This window comes from Aotus nancymaae, unplaced genomic scaffold (genome assembly GCF_030222135.1).
Source record: "Aotus nancymaae isolate 86718 unplaced genomic scaffold, 86718_ANA_hifiasm-v0.15.2.pri h1tg000046l, whole genome shotgun sequence".
Lineage (NCBI taxonomy): Eukaryota > Metazoa > Chordata > Mammalia > Primates > Aotidae > Aotus > Aotus nancymaae.
Genome location: NW_026988460.1, coordinates 32,367,033 through 32,374,589, shown reverse-complemented (window position 1 = coordinate 32,374,589; position 7,557 = coordinate 32,367,033).

Genomic DNA, 7,557 nt, shown 5'->3' with positions numbered 1-7,557 from the left:
ATATTCAATATAAACCAGTACTTCCAGAGTGGTTATATTCAATATAAAAGAATACTTGGAGAAGGAGTACATTTTTTTTAAAAGAGTACTTCCTGTGTGATTACATTCAATATAAAAGAGTACTTGGAGAGGGAGTATATTTTTTATAAAATAGTACTTCCAGTGAGATTATATTCAATATAAAAGAGTACTTTGAGAGGGAGTATATTTTTTATAAAAGAATAATTCCTGTGTGATTATATTCAGTATAAAAGAGAACTATGAGAGGGAGTATATTTTTTATAAAAGAGTACGTGCTGTGTGACTATAATAAATATAAAAGAGTATATTCATAGGGAGTATATTTTTAATAAAAGAGTAAATCCTGTGTGATTATATTCAATATAAAAGAGTACTATGAGAGGGAGTATATTTTGTATAAAAGAGTACTTCCTGTGTGATTATATTCAATATAAATGAGTACTTTGAGAGGGAGTATATTTTTTATAAAAGAATACTTCCTGTGTGATTATATTCATTATAAAAGAGTACTATGAGAGCTAGTATAGTTTTTATTAGAGAGTACTACCTGTGTGATTATATTCAATATAAAAGAGTATTTCCAGGGTGATTATATTCAATATAAAAGAATACTTGGAGAATGAGTATATTTTTTATAAAAGAGTTCTTCCTGTGTGATTATATTCAATAAAAATGAGTACTTCCTGTGTGATTATACTCTATATTAGCCAGTACTTCCAGAGTGGTTATATTCAATATAAAAGTGTACTTGGAGAGGGAGTATATTTTTTATAAAAGAGTACTTCCTGTGTGATTATATTCAATATAAAAGAATACTTTGAGAGGGAGTATATTTTTTATAAAAAAGTACATCCTGTGTTATTGTATTCAATATAAAAGAGTATTTCCAGTGTGATTACATTCAATATAAAAGAGTACTTTGAGAGGGAGTATATTTTTTATAAAAGGCTACTTCCTGTGTGATTATATTCAATATAAACCACGACTTCCACAATGATTATATTCAATATATGAGTACTTTGAGAGGGAGTATATATTTTATAAAAGAGTACTTCCTGTGTGATTATATTCAATACAAAAGAGTACTTTGAGAGGGAGTATTTTTTTATTAAAGAGTAATTCCTGTGTGATTATGTTCAACATAAAAGAGTACATTGAGAGGGAGTATATTTTTTATAAATGCGTAAATGCTGTGTGATTATATTCAATATAAACCATTACTTCCAGAGTGATTATATTCAATATAAAAGAGTACTTAGAGAGGGAGTATTTTTTTATAAAAGAGTACTTCCTGTGTGATTATACTCAATATAAAAGAGTACTTTGAGAGGGAGTGTATTTTTTATAAAAGCATAAATCCTGTGTGATTATATTCAATATAAACCTGTACTTCCACTGTGATCATATTCTATATAAAAGAGTACTTTGAGAGGGAGTATATATTTTATGAAAGAGTACTTCCAGTGGGATTATATTCAATATAAAAGAATACTTGGAGAGGGAATATATTTTTTAGAAAAGAGTACGTCCGGTGTGATTATGTTCAATATAAAAGGGTATTTCCAGTGTGATTATATTCAATATAAAAGAGTACTTGGAGAGGGAGTATATTTTTTACAAAAGAGTACTTCCTGTGTGATTATATTCAATATTAACCAGTATTTCCAGAGTGATTATATTCAGTATAAAAGAGTACTTGGAGAGGGAGTATATTTTTTATAAAAGTGTACTTCCTGTGTGATTATATTCAATATAAAGGAGTACTTTGAAAGGGAGTATATTTTTTATAAAAGAGTACCTCCTCTGTGATTATGTTCAATATAAAAGAGTACTTTGAGAGGGAGTATATTTTTTATAAAAGCGTAAATCCTGTGTGATTATATTCAATATAAACCAGTACTTCCAGAGTGATTATATTCAATATAAAAGAGTACTTGGAGAGGGAGTATATTTTTTATAAAAGAGTACTTCCTATGTGATTAAATTCAATATAAAAGAGTACTTTGAGAGGGAGTATTTTTTTTATAAAACAGTACTTCCAGTGTGATTATATTCAATATAAAAGTGTGCTTTGAGCGGGAGTATGTTTTTTATAAAAGAGTACTTCCTGTGTGATTATATTTGGTATAAAATAGAACTATGAGAGGGAGTATATTTTTTCTAAAAGAGTACGTGCTGTGAGATTATATTCAGTATAAAAGAGTACTTTGAGAGGCACTATATTTTTTCTAAAAGAGTACTTCCTGTGTGATTATATTCAATATAAAAGAGTACTATGAGAGGGAGTATATTTTTTATAAAAGAGTACTTCCTGTGTGATTATATTCAAAATAAAAGGGTATTTCCAGGGTGATTATATTCAATATAAAAGAGTGATTGTAGAGATAGTATATTTCTTATAAAAGATTAGATCCTGTGTGATTATATTCAATATTAACCAGTACTTCCAGAGTGATTATATTCAATATAAAAGAGTACTTGGAGAGGGAGTATATTTTTTATAAAAGAGAACCTCCTGTGGGATTATATTCAATATAAATGAGTACTTCCTGTGTGATTATATTCAATATTAACCAGTACTTCCAAGGTGATTATATTCAATATAATAGAGTACTTGGAGAGGGAGTATATTTTTTATAAAAGAGTACTTCCTGTGTGATTATATTCAATATAAAAGAATACTTTGAGAGGGAGTATATTTTTTATACAGTAGTACTTCCTGTGTGATTATATTGAATATAAAAGAGTACTTTGAGAGGGAGTATATTTTTTAAAAAACAGTACTTCCTGTGTGATTATATTCAATATGAAAGAGTATTTTTAGAGGGAGTATTTTTTTATAAAAGAGTACTTCCTTTGTGATTATGTTCTATATAAAAGAGTACTTTGAGAGGGAGTATATTTTTTATAAAAGCGTAAATCCTGTGTGATTATATTCAATATAAACCAGTACTTCCAGAGTGATTATATTCAATATAAAAGAGTACTTGGAGAGGGAGTATATTTTTTATAAAAGAGAACTTCCTGTGTGATTATATTCAATATAAAAGAGTATTTGAGAGGGAGTATATTTTTTATAAAAGAGTACTTCCTGTGTGATTATGTTCAATATAAATGAGTATTTTGAGAGGGAGTATATTTTTTATAAAAGCGTAAATCCTGTGTGATTATATTCAATATAAACCAGTACTTCCAGAGTGATTATATTCAATATAAAAGAGTACTTGGAGAGGGAGTATATTTTTTATAAAAGAGTAATTCCTGTGTGATTATATTCAATATAAAAGAGTACTTTGAGAGGGAGTACATTTTTTATAAAAGAGTACTTCCTGTGTGACTATCTTCAATATAAAAGAGTACTTTGAGAGGGAGTATATTTTTTATAAAAGCGTACATCCTGTGTGATTATATTCAACATAAACCTGTACTTCCACTGTGATCATATTCTATATAAAAGAGTACTTTGAGAGGGAGTATATTTTTTATGAAAGAGTACTTCCAGTGGGATTATATTCAATATAAAAGAGTACTTTAGAGGGAATATATTTTTTACAAAGGAGTACGTCCTGTGTGATTATGTTCAGTATAAAAGGGTATTTCCAGTGTGATTATATTCAATATAAAAGAGTACTTGGAGAGGGAGTATATTTTTTACCAAAGAGTACATCCTGTGTGATTATATTCAATGTAAATGAGTACCTCCTGTGTGATTATATTCAATATTAACCAGTACTTCCAGAGTGATTATATTCAATATAAAAGAGTACTTGGAGAGGGAGTATATTTTTTATAAAAAAGTTCTTCCTGTGTGATTATATTCAATATAAAAGAGTACTTTGAGAGGGAGCATATTTTTTAAAAAATAGTACTTCCAGTGTGATTATATTCAATATAAAAGTGTGCTTTGAGAGGGAGTTTATTTTTTATAAAAGAGTAATTCCTGTGTGATTATATTCAGTATAAAGAGAACTATGAGAGGGAGTATATTTTTTATAATAGAGTACGTGCTGTGTGACTATATTTAATATAAAAGAGTACATTGGGAGGGAGTATATTTTTTCTTAAAGAGTACTTCCTGTGTGATTATATGCAATATAAAAGAGTACCATGAGAGGGAGTATATTTTTTATAAAAGTGTACTTCCTGTGTGATTTTATTCAATATAAAGGAGTACTTTGAGAGGGAGTATATTTTTTATAAAAGAGTACTTCCTGTGTGATTATATTCAATGTGAAAGATTATTTCCACTGTGATTATATTCAATATAAAACAGTACTTTGAGAGGGAGTATATTTTTTATAAAAGAGAACTTCCTGTGTGATTATATTGAATATAAAAGAGAACTTTGAGAGGGAGTATTCTTTTTATAAAAGAGTATTGTCTGTGTGATTATATTCAATATAAAGGAGTACTTTGAGAGGGAGTATATTTTTAATAAAAGAATACTTCCTGTGTGCTTATATTCAATATGAAAGAGTATTTCCAGTGTGATTATATTCAATAAAAAAGAGTACTTGGAGAGGGAGTATATTTTTTATAAAAGAGTACTTCCTGTGTGATTATATTCAATATAAAAGAGTATTTGAGAGGGAGTATATTTTTTATAAAAGAGTACCTCCTGTGTGGTTATGTTCAATATAAATGAGTGCTTTGAGAGGGAGTATATTTTTTTTAAAAGCGTAAATCCTGTGTGATTATATTCAATATAAACCAGTACTTCCAGAGTGATTATATTCAATATAAAAGAGTACTTGGAGAGCGAGTATATTTTTTATAAAAGTGTACTACCTGTGTGATTATATTCAATATAAAAGAGTATTTGAGAGGGAGTATATTTTTTATAAAAGAGTACTTCCTGTGTGATTATGTTCAATATAAAAGAGTACTTTGAGAGGGAGTATATTTTTTATAAAAGCGTAAATCCTGTGTGATTATATTGAATATAAACCAGTATTTCCAGCGTGATTATATTCAATATAAAAGAGTACTTGGAGAGGGAGTATATTTTTTATAAAAGAGTACTTCCTGTGTGATTATATTCAATATAAAAGAGTACTTTGAGAGGGAGTACATTTTTTGTAAAAGAGTACTTCCGGTGTGACTATCTTCAATATAAAAGAGTACTTTGAGAGGGAGTATATTTTTTACAAAAGCGTAAATCCTGTGTGATTATATTCAATATAAACCTGTACTTCCACTGTGATCATATTCTGTATATAATGAGTACTTTGAGAGGGAGTATATTTTTTATGAAAGAGTACGTCCAGTGGGATTATATTCAATATAAAAGAGTACTTGGAGAGGGAATATATTTTTTATAAATGACTACTTCCTGTGTGATTATATTCAATATAAAAGGGTACTTCCAGTGTGATTATATTCAATATAAAAGAGTGCTTGGAGAGGGAGTATATTTTTTATAAAAGAGTACTTCCTGGGTGATTGTATTCAATATAAATGAGTACTTCCTGTGTGATTATATTCAGTATTAACCAGTACTTCCAGAGTGATTATATTCAATATAATAGAGTACTTGGAGAGGGAGTATATTTTTTATAAAGAGTACTTCCTGTGTGATTATATTCAATATAAAAGAATAACTTGAGAGGGAGTATATTTTTTATACAATAGTACTTCCGGTGTGATTATATTGAATATAAAGGAGTACTTTGAGAGGGAATATATTTTTTATAAAAGAGTACTTCCTGTGTGATTATATTCAATATAAAAGAGTACCTTGAGAGGGAGTATTTTTTTAAAAAAGATTACTTCCTTTGTGATTATGTTCAATATAAAAGAGTACTTTGAGACGGAGTATATTTTTTATAAAAGCGTAAATCCTGTGTGATTATATTCAGTATAAACCAATACTTCCAGAGTGATTATATTCAATACAAAAGAGTACTTGGAGAGGGAGTATATTTTTTATATAAGAGTACTTCCTCTGTGATTATATTCAATATAAAAGAGTATTTGAGAGGGAGTATATTTTTTTTAAAAGAGTACTTCCTGTGTGGTTATGTTCAATATAAATGAGTACTTTGAGAGGTAGTATATTTTTTATAAAAGCGTAAATCCTGTGTGATTATATTCAATATAAACCAGTACTTCCAGAGTGGTTATATTCAATATAAAAGAATACTTGGAGAAGGAGTACATTTTTTTTAAAAGAGTACTTCCTGTGTGATTACATTCAATATAAAAGAGTACTTGGAGAGGGAGTATATTTTTTATAAAATAGTACTTCCAGTGAGATTATATTCAATATAAAAGAGTACTTTGAGAGGGAGTATATTTTTTATAAAAGAATAATTCCTGTGTGATTATATTCAGTATAAAAGAGAACTATGAGAGGGAGTATATTTTTTATAAAAGAGTACGTGCTGTGTGACTATAATAAATATAAAAGAGTATATTCATAGGGAGTATATTTTTAATAAAAGAGTAAATCCTGTGTGATTATATTCAATATAAAAGAGTACTATGAGAGGGAGTATATTTTGTATAAAAGAGTACTTCCTGTGTGATTATATTCAATATAAATGAGTACTTTGAGAGGGAGTATATTTTTTATAAAAGAATACTTCCTGTGTGATTATATTCATTATAAAAGAGTACTATGAGAGCTAGTATAGTTTTTATTAGAGAGTACTACCTGTGTGATTATATTCAATATAAAAGAGTATTTCCAGGGTGATTATATTCAATATAAAAGAATACTTGGAGAATGAGTATATTTTTTATAAAAGAGTTCTTCCTGTGTGATTATATTCAATAAAAATGAGTACTTCCTGTGTGATTATACTCTATATTAGCCAGTACTTCCAGAGTGGTTATATTCAATATAAAAGTGTACTTGGAGAGGGAGTATATTTTTTATAAAAGAGTACTTCCTGTGTGATTATATTCAATATAAAAGAATACTTTGAGAGGGAGTATATTTTTTATAAAAAAGTACATCCTGTGTTATTGTATTCAATATAAAAGAGTATTTCCAGTGTGATTACATTCAATATAAAAGAGTACTTTGAGAGGGAGTATATTTTTTATAAAAGGCTACTTCCTGTGTGATTATATTCAATATAAACCACGACTTCCACAATGATTATATTCAATATATGAGTACTTTGAGAGGGAGTATATATTTTATAAAAGAGTACTTCCTGTGTGATTATATTCAATACAAAAGAGTACTTTGAGAGGGAGTATTTTTTTATTAAAGAGTAATTCCTGTGTGATTATGTTCAACATAAAAGAGTACATTGAGAGGGAGTATATTTTTTATAAATGCGTAAATGCTGTGTGATTATATTCAATATAAACCATTACTTCCAGAGTGATTATATTCAATATAAAAGAGTACTTAGAGAGGGAGTATTTTTTTATAAAAGAGTACTTCCTGTGTGATTATACTCAATATAAAAGAGTACTTTGAGAGGGAGTGTATTTTTTATAAAAGCATAAATCCTGTGTGATTATATTCAATATAAACCTGTACTTCCACTGTGATCATATTCTATATAAAAGAGTACTTTG